Here is a 14,219-nt window from a genome sequence, read left to right on the forward strand (position 1 = left end):
AGTATGACGTCTCAGAGCAGACAGGCGCAGAGCAGCACAGAGCAGTATACCCTAGGACCCCAGAGATGGAGAGAGGCGACCTCACCACTTTTTACCTTCCTGCAATAGTGCTACGAGAAAAACCACTTTACAGAGACCCTTTGTCTTTAGTTAACTTGAAGTGAGTTCCTGTTTGTGGTAACCAGATTATTTCTAAGTCAGAAATTGCCTCCAGAAAGGCAGTTGTAAAACAGACCATCAAAGAAAATGTTGGACTGAGGAGGTGCACGAGGGAGAGAAAGGGAGCGGGGATTCCTGCATCTCGAGAGTCTCCACAAAATGAAACATTCAGGTTCTGAGCCAGTTCTACCCCAAGAAATGATCAAAACAGGCCTGGCGTTAACCCGGACTGACAACGCTGCAGAGATTGCCTCCCCTAACGGAACCAAGGCTGCATTTGGAGGACACCAGCGCTGGCTGCACATGAGGACAGCTATGACTTCAGCCCCTTGACAGGAGAATCCTTCCCAGTTCCCAGGAGGCAGAATCAGGAACACATCTGACCCGGGAGCTCGTGCCACTGCCAAGGAGGTGAGTCAGCAGCTGACAGTGCCCGAGGCCTTGCTGGTCTAGACTGAAGAGTAGAGTCCAGTCTGGGAGTCTCTCCACCAATCTACCACATGACAGCTACGGAAGGGGAGCCTGGCTACAAAGCTCTCAGTGAATCCACAAAGGTGGAGCAGGCTATCCCCGTGTAAATCAGCCTCAAGAGGGAGGGTGAACAAGGAGGGGGAAGAGGACGGGCTGTCCCCCTCACCCACGGCTATTCAGTGCCGAAGGGGCTAACTCTGGTTTTGTCCGCAGCGGGAAGGATGGGGAGGATCATACCTGGACAGACTGAGGCACCCCCGGCCATCATGAAGGGACTGTGGACCTAGAGACTGAGGAGTCGTGTCCCTGGGACCTCTCTGCAGCAGCTGGATGCGACTCTGGGGTGTCTCCTGTTGGGGCAGGTGTGGGTTGGGGGCCAGATCCCTAGTCAGAAATGCCCTTGGGCTTGTGTACATCCTTCTAGGGCAGGGTTTCCCAACTCAGCACTCTCAGCACTTGCAGTTGCATAATCCCTTGCTACAGGGGGCTGTGCAGTACACTGATGATGTTTACATGTTACAAGATGTAATTCCTGGCCACCGGTACCACTAGCACACCCCCGCTCCGGCCCTGGCTATAACCACCAAAAATGGCTCCGGATATCACCACATGGCCACTGGAGGGCCAGATCACCCTGGCTGGGGACCTCGGAGGCAATGAGGTACACAGGCCCTCAGAACAGAGGGAAGGGACGTGCAAGGCTAGTGTGCTCTGCTGTGCGCAGGGCTGCAGGGACCCCCTAAGACCGAGGTGGAAAGTGTTCACTGGGTCAGGCTTGCACTATTGATCTGCAGTAGATCCCGGTGGGGGCGGCCCCGAAGCCAAACTGCAGAGTGAGCCAGAATGGAGGAAATGCAGTCAGGGAGGGAGGCTCTTCTTCCAGGGCTGCGAAGGGAAGGAGTGAGGTGGGAGATGTGGCCCAGAGAGGGTGCTTTTGAATATGGGGGAAGCTTGAGGCCTGGGGAATGAGGTAACTGAAGAAAGCACGACAACGCACGAGATACGTACAAGAATGAGACCATATGCACAGTGCTGTATTGGAGCCATGTTTATTGTGTAATGAAAAAAAATTCATGATAGGCTCCCTTTACTGTTTGTAAAACTCACTGCCTCTAATTTGTGTAAGTGTGGATATATACGATAGGCAGATATATAGATTTTTTTTAAGTTTTTTTTTCAAGAGGCATGTATTTTTATTTATTTATGATTTATTTAATTGTGTGTGTGTTTGTTTTGTTTATACAAGCACTGGGTACAGTCTGAAGGGCGGGAGGGTGAGAGAATTCACCAGAGCCAGAGCGGGGAGCAGAGCAGGCAGAAGGACCGAAGTACACTGCTGAGGGGAGCAGCGGGCGGCAGGAGAGGTCTGCGCGCCATGTGGGACCCTCCTCCGGTGGCCGGGGAGCAGCCGGGGATTGTACAGGCACCACAGTGGCTGCGGGCAGCTTCGCAACCCAGCGCTCAACCGCTGCGCCACCGGGGAGGCCCCAGATAGATAGATTTATGGTTGCTTATGTTATGGATTTATGCTTGAGTAAGCTTGTTTTAAAAAGTATGGAAAAATTTGTTTCACAAAAAAAAAATTTTTGGAGTACTTTATGAACTTCTGTGTTGTGAAAACAAAATAATAAAATGTTCACAAATAAACAAAAAATAAAGTGAATTTACTGGTTTGAGTTGGTTTGGAAAGGTCACCTAGTCCTTCGGGAAAGGAGGAGAGGAAGAAAATAGACATTGATCTGTGTGGCAAAGGGAACTGGAACGAAGTGAGCTCCAGCCTGTGTGTCCCTTAGACAACACATCTGAGTGAGTGAGAACACAGTGGCTGGCAGGGGGCTTCTGGTCGATGACACATTGAGGAGTATTTTGGGGGTGGACAGTGGGGAAAGGGAAAGAAAGGATCATCAGTCTGCATGGAAGACCCAATTGCTATGGGTCCTAATGGAAAGAAATCCAAAGGGAGGACAGTGGACCGAGGTAGGAGACCTGGAAAGAAAGGTGAGTAATCTCAGAAGGGCAGCAGACACAAGTGTCTGGTGTTACAACTTGTTTTCATAACATTTTTTTTTTTCCCAGTAAAAGATGCAGTCCGTTCAAATTTGGGTTTCATATTTGGTTTTATATTTCATATATTACACCCATTTTAAAGGTTTTTTTCTCTCTAGGTCCAGAGGGAAGGATTTAATTTAATTTACAACTAATTCACTTTGATTATTAAATATACACAACAAAGCCGACAGAGATCATCTGATACAGCCTTTGAGACCTTGGGCTAGCATACTTAGTGAGATGGGAATATAAAGAGTTAAGACAGCTTTAAAGTGATGTTGCTGTGATGTGGTATGGAGACTTAAAGAAATAAAAATGTGTATCTCCTGGGTGGCCTAGGGGTTAAGTCTCAGTGCCACAACCTCGAAGGCACACCGTGATGGCCTGAGTTCAATCCCAGGCCAGGGAGCTAACCCACATATGATGCAGCAGACCTCTCGTCACTCCCGCTGCTCCCTGTTAGCAGTGTATTTCAGTAGATCTGCCTGTTCTGCTCCCCACTCTGTCTCTGGTGAATCCACTCACACACGCCCCCCACCCATCTGGCCTACACTGCAGTTCTTCTGTGCATAAATCTTTTTAAAAAAAGAAAAATGGAAATTCCATATGATTTGATTCAGCAATACCTCTATTAGGTATTAAGCCTAAAAATAGGAAAACGATAATATAAAATGACTTATGTAAGCCTATGTACATAGCAGCACAGTCCACAATTGCAATAGATGAGTGGACAGTCTTGGAATATATACTTGATAGAATACTACATAGCTATAAAAAATGAAATATTGGCTTTTGGGACCAAAAGGATAGACCTCAAGGTGATGATGTTAAATGAAGTAAGTCAGAAACTGAAAGACAGATAACACATTGTTTCACTCATCTGTGGAATATAAATAAGCAAAAAAAAAAAACATAAAACAGGCAAAATATAGCAGGGCTAAATCTTGGACTTAGTGAAAAAATTTAATGGTTACCCCAGGGAACCGGCGGGGGGGGGTGAGAGAGAGCAGGGTAGGAGGCAAAGGGGGTATTTACTGGCACTGGTGGTCTGGTGGAGGATGAGTGGAACAAGTGCATATATGGAAGATCAAAAATGTAACTGCAACATCAAAGTTAGAAATTTAAAAAAGAACAGGCAAAACCAAAGTCCCCCCCACCCCAGGTAATAAAATGATGTTGTTGGAAGAAACTCCCAACTCCACTGGGTAAGGAAAAGAAATGGAAATTTCAAGGAGACCAATGTCTTAGTCAAAATCTGATTTTTGTCTCTACTTGCCCTTGAACACTTTTTCTCTGCTTGGGAATACCTGTACAATTGCTGCCTGTTTAGATCCTCAACACCCCTAACTCTGTATGTCAAAAGCTTTCTTCCCCTACTCTCCACTACTACTATTTTATCATACCGTTTCTAATGGGAAATTTCACTGTCATGTTTGGTGGAAGATAAGACCCTAAGTTAGTGTGGGTAGCTTTCACCCTCTCTCTGCCCTCTAACAATGTTCGTCTCTTTGGCTGAATGGGTCACTCCAAATCCAGCAATTTCTATAGGTGTTTGGTATGCCACATCAGTCCCTGGGTTTTTACTGTGCAGAATAGGTATAATGCACAAAAAGAGTTGAAGAATCATAAGGAACAATGTTAGTTCGATTACACTGGAAAAAAGAGCAAGACTTTCTAAAGAGCACAAAACAAAACAAAACAAAATCAATCCAAGTGATGGAAAACGAAAATAGGAGAGAGAGGAAAAAATTGGGCATACACACCACAATAAGTTTTTAGTTGGGAATAAGAATGAGGAGTAGGGCCTCCCGTGGTGGCGCAACGGTTGAGCGCTGGGTTGCGAGGCTGCCTGTAGCCTCTGCAGCGCCAGTTCGATCCTCGGCCACCGGTGAGGGTCCCACAAAAAAAAAAAAAAAAAAAAAAAAAAAACCAGAATGAGGAGTAAATGACGTACTTTCTGGGCAGCTTAGGTATGTAAGAAATATTGAACATGAAAATAATGTAAATAATTTTAAATGTTCCTGGAGGTTAAAATGGGCAACCCTTGATGTCTCTTAAAGGACTTCAGTCAATACTTAAGAATTCAAACTACTGAAATTGTTTAGTTGCTGAACTTTCTCCTAGGATACAATTCTGTGCTGATTACATGGGATCCTATCTTTTATTTGACTTATATTTGATTGTAATTTTTACACATATCCCAATACCCCTTTTAGTCTGTTAGGAGCCAGAAGTCTTGCCAATTCAACTTTTTCCTTTTTGTTACCTTTCACAGAGTAGATGCTCAATAATTGTTTGTCTAATGAATAATAGATGCCTTATATGTGAAATGATATAATTAATAAAATATCCCTTTTAATAAAAATAAAACTCAAGTTAGGAAGGAATACACAGTCATTTTGTTCTACCACTCTGGAATACTGCAACTTTCGGGTCAATGCAGGAAGGGGGTTTCATGCAATGAGTTCTTTACAAAAAAAAAAAAATATATATATATATATGACACCTAACACTTGATTATGGTCACAATCAATGTGATCATATACTGATGCACATGCTTCTCAAACTTATTACAAGTCTTCTGTCTTAGACGTTTGAGATAAAAGGAAAGAACCAGCTAAGGATTTATTTCTGAGAGGGCTACTCCATCTCCTTTCTTTAGTAGAAAACAACTATTAAGTACTTCTGCATCCTGGTTGAAAACTGGTAAGTAGATCACAAAGCATTTCCAACTTTGCAAGACAAGGAATTTGATTTTCTCTCTGAAAAATTGTTCTTTAACTTAACCTTAACATGAACTTAGTATCCCTATTTCACTGCTATGTGTTGTCCATCTTTAATTAACAGAATTTCAACATCACAAGACTACATTGTGTAAGTGAAAACTGAAAACAGAATCACAGAACTTATACAAGCAGAAATATACACAGAAATATATAAGTATTTATGATATACAGATACCGCTAAAGAACAGGAAAAATAAGTAATAAACAAAAAAGACAGCAGAGAAAACTATGTGCATGAGCTAGACAGACTTGGCTTCATGTCTCAGCTCCACCATTTGCTAGCCATGTGTCAAGGGCACGTTCTTTAACTTCTATGAGTATCACTTGTATCATCTTCAATAGGTATGAACTACCTCACAGGTAGTTATTCTGAGGATTCACAGTATTTGCCATATAACAAGAGGGAAAAAATCATAGCTAATATTATAGTGGAGTGTTAATAAAATAAGAAATGAGATTAATGTGTCATAATAGTGTCACAGAAGTGTTGAGTACTTTGTCTATGTCTGCACTGGTGCTACGTGCTTATCAGTATCCCTGAGGTAGAAATTATTATTCTTACCCCTCATTAAGACTTCTCTCACTCAGTTTCAGATTCACTCAGTTGCTTGAGATAAAACCATAAGAGTCATCATCCTTTATTCAACTATTTCTCTCATTTCTGACATTCAATATATCAGTATGTCCTATCAAATCATCCTTGCCATCACCATAGCTACCCCTCCACCCATCAAGTATTTCCTCAACTAATACAATGGCTTTCCAACTTGTTTTCTGTGCTTGTCTCCTTGCATTCCATTTTTTTAAAGATTTATTTATTTATGTATACAAGAACTGGGGTGTAAGCCAGAGGTGTAGGGGGTGAGAGGATTCTCACAGATTAGGGAGCAGAACAGGCAGGATCTACTGAAATACACTTTTGAGGGGAGAGTGGGCGAGGCAGGAGTGGTCTGCTGCGCCATGTGAGTTGTGCCCTGGCCAGCCAGGGATCAAACTTGTGCTACAGTGGCGGGCGATAGCTTGAGAGTGCTGTGTTTAAACCCCTGTGCCACCAAGGAGGCTCTTACACTCCATTTTTAAAAGTTAAATCTGATCATATTACTCCCAGCTTAAAATGAACAAACAGATACAATACAACATTCTCCTTTTGCCTGATTGTAAATAAAAATAAACTTCGTATTCCTGGCCAATAACGTGCAACAGGATCTGGCCCCTGCCTGCCTCTCCATCTTCATCTAGAATACCTCCCGCAGCTCAATGCATTCTGTCCAGTCTAGCCTTCTCTGGCTTCCTTGAGCATAAGCACCCGGTTCTTGTTTCATGATCATTGCACTTGCTATACACTTTGACTGGAACTTTCTTTCTGTGGATCTTCACAAGGTTGGATCCTTCCTGTCATGCAGGTCTTACCTTGCTAGGTGTCAATTCCCCAAATTTGAAGGTGTTAACACCTGTGGGATAACCCCATGGATGATAGGAGATGGAAGCAAAGAGGTACATTCACGTCCATCTCTCCTTTTGGATCAACTATCTTGAATACTGTCCCTACTTCCTTGGTTCACTTCTGTTTCCCTTCAATCCTGTTTCCCTAGGATGGCACTTCCTACTACACATGAGGTGTTCTCTCAAAGTCTGTTTTCTAGGAAACCATGGTAAGACAGGAGGAAGATCATTACAGTTTTCAACATTCTAGTTTTGACACCAAATGGATATGCTAAAAATCTGTTGGATAAAAGAGCCTATGTTCCAGAAGAGAGGCCTGAACTAGAAGGTATTATTTTGGAGTTATCAGTGTACAGATGTTATTAAAAACTATAAGACCATAAAAGATCACGAAGGGAGTGAGTTTGAGTAGAGATCAAAAACTGAAAAACAGACCTTGTAGGATCCTCTAATACTAAGAGTCAGGGAGAATATGAGGTACTGCAAAGGAATGTAAAGGGGTAACTAATGAGTAGGATGATAATTAGGAAAATGAGATTGTCTGGAAGTCAGGTAAAGAATGTGTCAAAAAAGAAAAAAAAAGTGCTCAGCTGTGCCCAATGCACTGATCAAGAAACAGGAGGACTGAACAATGAGTGATCCAACTGTTGGATTGAGTGTTACTGAGATCACTGGGGATTCAGATAAACGCAATTTTGGTGGAGTGGTGGAGGTAAATTCTGATTGGAATGGAGTTAATAGACCATTAGTTGAGAGGAGTGCAATAATTTGAGAGAAAACAACCCTTTCTTTGAAGTAGTTTTGTTGCAGATAGAAGTAAGGAAATGGCAGGGGCTGGCAGCAAAAATGGAGTTGAGAGATTTTTGTAGATCACATTAATACTGACCTGTGTGTAAGCTGATATACATGATACAGGATTAACAGAATATTTCATGATATAGGAAATGGAAGAATTGCTCAAGTGATATCCTTGAGTAATCAAAAAGGGATAGGCTCCAGTGCAGTGATTACTGGCCTTACACAGGCGCAAGGTTCGTCTTTGCTTTTAAGACACTTAGAAGCAGACTATATAGGTACGAGAGGACAGTAGGTTGGTGGATGCAGTGCAAATTCTCTTCTAATTGCTTCAATTTTTCAATAAAATGTGAAACTAGGGGAGGAGATGTTGGAGTTTTAAAGAGAGAAAACGAGGTGAAACAGTAATAGGAAACTGGGGAACAGGATGCATGAAGGCTATACAGTGAAACTATTTGACAGCATTAAGGGTCCATTTGAGGATCATGATGATGAATTTAAAGTGAGACCCGTCAACGTTATAATTTTCCCTAGGCTAAGATCAGCTGCAAGGATAAAGAAGAAAGCATAGACAGAGAGTTTAGTTTAAATAGCGTTATGGTTTTCACAACTCAGCAACATGAAGGAATGGAGAGAAAAGGCCAGGGAATATAGGAGGGATTGAAATGACTGATTATGATATTTAAATTATGCCGGAAGGAAGACAACTATAAGAGATGCAAATTCAAAATATGGTATGAGAAAAATAATCATAAAAGAGAAACCAAAGTTTGCCTACTGATACAGGGATGAAAAAAGTAAATACCAGTGTCAATTAGATAACCAATAATCATTTAAAAATTAACTCATGGCCCTCACTGGTGGCGCAAGGGGTTAAGACACAACCTATGAAGCTATCCGCAGCCACTGCAGCACAAGTTCAATCCCTGGCCAGGAAGCAACCCATATGGCGCAGCAGACCTCTCCTAACTCTCCCACTGCTCCCCTCAATAGTGTATTTCAGTCAGTCTGCCTGTTCTGTTCCCCACTCTGTCTCTGGTGAATCCTCTCAACCCCCACACCTCTGGCCTGTACCCCAGTTCTTGTATGCATAAATAAATCGTTAAAAAATTTAAAAAATAAAAATTAACTCTTGCTTTATGATGATCAAATATAGCCCTTTAATTCCATCAATTCTTACAAAGCATGTAATCCTGCACAATGACTAATTTATAAACATCTGATTGCCTCCAATAAACTGAATGGAGTCAACATCATATAGGTTTTGTACAATAAAATGTTATATTTCTGAGCAGTACAGTACGAATATACAAGATCATGGCTATATTTCTAAGTTTAACTAAGCTACTATTAATTAAATTAAAATAAATTCCAGTTGATACTAATTTTCTACTTAAGTTACCTATAATTTTATAAACAAGTAAATTAGGAAATTTTAAAGGTTGAAAAAGTAGTGTTTACAGGTCACATATGTTCCTTTATGCATAACAGCTGCAAAAAATAAGTAGATCAAGGACTCTTGTTTATAACTGAAAACAGGAGGAATAAACAACTAATTGCATCACACTATAACCTACACAGGTCAGAGAAGGTATTGCCATTGTCTTGAAACCCTGGTGTACAATCTTGAACTTTTTCTAAGGTCAATTAATTCTGGAAGATTCAGGGTTTCATTTCTCCTACCCGAAATGATATGCTTTCCTGGAAATTGCTATACTGGCAACTGATTTGTTGACACTAAACTTCTCAAGGATCAATAGTTAAGCTGCAGTTGAATTATGAGACATGTTCACCATCCTTGAAAAGCTCTTGGTAACTATGGTGGGGACTAGGGTAGGAGGGTGGAAGGTGATAAAATCTATTTCTTCAAGTCTTAGGTAGACTAGAACAATTACTTTTCACAATTAGTTTCACAATTACACAGGTTTCCTCATAATATGACAGAGTAAATCCCACGGAGCCTGCTTAATGAATGTTTGTTGATTGAAACATAAAACATTAAATATATAGTACATAAGCAATTATAGGTATCATTTAAGGGTCATCAAAATCTAGCAAAACTACTATACATACATTTATTTTTCATCATAGAACATTTCAAACACATGCAAAAAAATACCTGAATATAATGAACCCTCATATATTTATTGTATAGATTCAATAAATAGCAAAATGCTACAATTCTTGTTTCAAATCTACCCCCATTTCCCCCAACTCCCCCTAAAAAAAATCCCCTCTAATGGCATTATTTTGCTGGCACATTAAACACTCAAATGTGACACATAGCAAGGCAAATGTTATGCCTCAGAGATGGATAAATTCAGTTAACAAACCCTTTAGAAGTGTTTCTGTGGTATGTACAGATTTTGGGAACCTCACTTATTTCAAGGATTATTAAAAAAAACAAAATTATATTGTTGGATTATATTTCCATTTAAGAAGGTAGTTACTTATGTGTTTATTTCATTTGAGAGAAAAAGGATCAGAGTGGTTTTCAACCTTTAGTTGATTCTCTATACGTGCCCATTTTTAGCCCCAAACACACAGGTTTCAATAGATGTTCAGTTATAGGTAATCATTTTGTTCAATAACTGTGAATTCAATTCAGAATTACATGGATACATCTCTCTTCATGCACGCCTTAAGACACCCCTTGCTACCGTTGTTTTGAAAGTGATATGCGAGATTTTTGTCAAATAAGATTACTCTCATCATTTTTATCTTACTAAGTGCCTCCATTGAAGATTCAGGTGGGAAGGAGGTAAGTCAGTAATTCTTGATTGGCTCTGCCTCTCAAATGATGACTCACTTCATCATTCCTCTATTACTAACCCACTAACATGCTGAGAAATTCATCAAATCACTCTTGAGACTGGCCAAAGAAAAACACAAAAATGAGTAATTGGCTACTGAAAGGTCACAGACAGTAAGCTTTTCTTGCTATGATTCAAGTGGGTGGAGAGTATTTACTAAATATTTCACATCTGCCTCTTTTTAAACACACTGAAATAGAGTAATTACAATGAGCTCAATAAAGCAAGGAAAAATCATTCATAATTACTTTAAAGTTGTATCAAATTGGAGGTTTCAGGTGAACATTGCCCAATCCAAAGCATTTTTCATAATAAATACCATGCTCTTCTTCCATATGATCCAGCAATTCCACTCCTAGGTATTTACCCAGAGGACACAGAAACATCAATGCCAAAGAGCACCTGCACCCCTATGTTCATAGCAGCACTATTTACAATCACTAAGCTTTGGAAACAACCCAAATGCCCCAAAATAGATGACTGGATCAAGAAGATGTGGTACATATACACCATGGAATATTACTCAGCATTCAAAAAAGATAAACACATGCAATTTGCAGCAACATGGATGGAGCTGGAAGGGATCATGCTCAGCAAAATAAGCCAGAAAGAAAAAGAAAAATACCGGATGGTCTCACTCATAGCAGGAATCTAGAAAACTTAAACAAGGGACCAAGAAAAAGAATAACTGTAAGAAAGAAAATATCGAAATGAACAAACAACTATGAAGCAGAGACACTCTATGGGGGGTGGGGGGCGGGGAAAGGAGGGATTGGGGTCAAAATAAGGGGGTTGTAATTGTATGGGGAATATAAAAAATAAAATTTACATTAAAAAATACCACACTCTTGTCAATTGTATAAAATTGCTTATACAAACTGAATTTCTCACTCAGCACATATTTGGAATCAGTGGCTACTTCTAGATCTGAAATACATGCCTATTATTCACAGCCAAAGGCTAATTCTTTAACTTCTGTCATTCTGGAAGAGATTTCTGTATCTGTGAGTTGACAAAAGACTGCCGCTTCCTTTAGAACAGGGATTCCCCAAGTTCTTTTTCTTACCGAGGCATACATGAGGAATAATAGTCAAAAGTTCCACATACGCCAATCTCTCCCTAAGACATGCTGTTTGAATAAAGGATGTCATCAGTTTTGTTTGAATCTAAGCCTCTGCTCAGTGAAATACCATCCCTTTCTCTTCTACTAATCTAGAAGTGAGTTGAAAACCACTGATTTAGGTAATATCTCTAACAGATACAAACAAGACCAATTTGATATGTAGTTGAAAGAGAGGGCCACCTATAGGAAAGGATTTCAGAGGCAAAAGGCAATCCCATATGTTCATGAAATAGTACTAGGATTTGTTTAAAAGTTTATAGGTTATCAGGTGACAGGACCTAGAAACAAAGACACTCTAGTAGCAACAAGCAAATCTAGTACCCCAGTCTTAGATTCCTTCCATGGAAAGGAATCAGGTCTCCTTAGGAAAAAATGGTTGATTCTAGGACTGGAGTAGGAAAACAACATAAGCCTGGAGCTTCTTTTAATGCTTGTATGCAAGAAAAATAAAGCAAACACCACAATGATGAGATTATGTCAAAGAGACACATGTTCCAACCAAAAGAGCTTACAATAGACAAAGATGAAATAATATGAGTCAGGTAATAAAGTATTATTGGGTTATGACACAATACATAATTAAATATCTGCACGTCCATAATGACGTAACTAAAAGATTGAATGAATGACAGAGAAGAGACCAAGAGCCATGCAAAAGAATTCCAAATCATTTTATGCAGATTCTACACTCTTAATCAGATGGCGCATAGCTGTCCATTCCTCAAGTATGTACTGTGAATACTAATACATTCATCCAAAGAGAACAGTATGTAAAGGGAGAAAGTCCACATTACCCTGAGACAGGTGATCAAGGTCTTTATAAACAGCGATAAGTCATGATGGTACTTTGTACCCTTAATATGAGGGGATGAGAATGTTATTTTCCCTCTGTGATCTTCCTCCCTAAAAACACACCAACCCAGTATAATCATGAAAAAAAAATAGATAAATCCAAATCAAGGGATTTTCTACAGTAGTACAAAAAACATCAAGGTCATCAGGAACAAGGAAAGTCTGAGAAATCCGAAAGGAGTTTTAGGAGACATCACAACAAAATGCAATGCAGTATCCCCAATGGGATCCTGGAACAGAAGAAGGGCATTAAGGTAAATTAAAGGAAATATAAATAAAATATGGACTTTAGTTAATAATCATGTGCCACAATGGGTTCTTTAATTACAACATATACTTCATAGTTAAGCAAGATGTCAATCGTAGGGAGAAATGAGTATAGGGGGCACATAGGAACTCTATATTTTTTCTGTTATAATTCTGTAAATCCAAAACTGATCAACAATTTAAAAGCTTATGCAAAAGCATGGAGGGGGCACTTTTTTGTTGTTGTTAGCAAATGCATCTGATGTTGTATCTGCAAAGAAAATATATTTAAAGTAGTTTAGGGAAAATGTTAAATATTTTCAAGGCAATGATTTATTCACTTTGTCGGTTTCAGAGAATTGTAGTGATTATCAGGGCTTGGAAATCAACTGTATTACTCAAGAGGGAGGGGGAAGGTTTTTTTTAATTAACTATAGCTTCCTTTGCATGGACAAACACTAGACAAAGTGCACACACATCAATGAGAAACGACTGACTAAATTGTGAGTTAAGCAAAAGACAATATTATATACTTAAAAGGATGAGTGAGCTATCAATTGACTTGGAACAAGTTCCACTATGTATTTTTACTCTGAAAACAAAATGCAGATAAATATAGACGTCTCCTTTCCTGATGTTAACAATGAGGAGAAAACATCCCCAGGCATATGTTTATACAATTAAAAGAGGAGGGAGGGCCTCCCCTGGTGGCGCAGCGGTTGAGCGCTGGGCTGTGAGGCTGCCCACAGCCTCTGCAGCGCCACCAGTCAGTTCCCCGGCCACTGAGAGGGTCCCACAAAAAAAAAAAAAAAAAAAAAAAAAAGAGGAAGGAGAAGGTATGCAAAGGATACACACTAAGCTGATAACACTGCTTAGAGCATGGGAATGAAGGTAGAGGGAGAGAAGAGAGCTTGGCAGGGCTGGGGACATAAGCAGGGCAGGGGAAGTGAGCAATTATAGATTCAGTAATTGATAACACAGTGGGCTGAAGCTTTGCAAATAAAATTTTTAATTTGTGAAAACAAAACACACAAAAAAGAAAATGGAGTAGGGAGAGAAAAAGATCTATTTTAGACTAGCAGGACTTCATGAGGATGGATAGAGGGGATGAGTTGAGAAAGAGTAGTAGCAGCCTATAAGAATACAGAGTTGCTGAAGGTGAATTATACCACTTGTCAACTTTGCCAAGAGCTGCCCAAGTAGGAGACGATATTGGTTATCACCAAATGATTGCTATTTCTGTCAATATCCTGGAGTTTTGTCCCACCATAAGGACTAAACTCACCATTTACTTCCCCAACACTTCTCTCTCTCACACACACACACACACACACACACACACACACACACGTGATTCTTAGAGCATCAAGAAGATTCTCTATTTATACACCACCTTGTTCTCTTGGCCTTTTGAACAATGAGGCCTCACCAGGGGCCTGCAAGTGATTTTGAGGAAGAGGTGACACAGCTTTGGCATCAGAC

General features: G+C 40.1%; 1 protein-coding gene across 2 annotated transcripts in view; it reads right to left on the bottom strand.

The window, feature by feature from the left end:
- The window catches only part of IL1RAPL2 (interleukin 1 receptor accessory protein like 2), a 972,543-nt gene that overhangs the window by 495,854 nt on the left and 462,470 nt on the right, over positions 1-14,219 (bottom strand). The window lies entirely within an intron of this gene.

The sequence above is a fragment of the Talpa occidentalis genome, unplaced genomic scaffold (genome assembly GCF_014898055.3).
Source record: "Talpa occidentalis isolate TD23 unplaced genomic scaffold, MPIMG_talOcc4v2.1 talOcc4.15, whole genome shotgun sequence".
In the NCBI taxonomy this organism is placed as follows: Eukaryota; Metazoa; Chordata; class Mammalia; order Eulipotyphla; family Talpidae; genus Talpa; species Talpa occidentalis.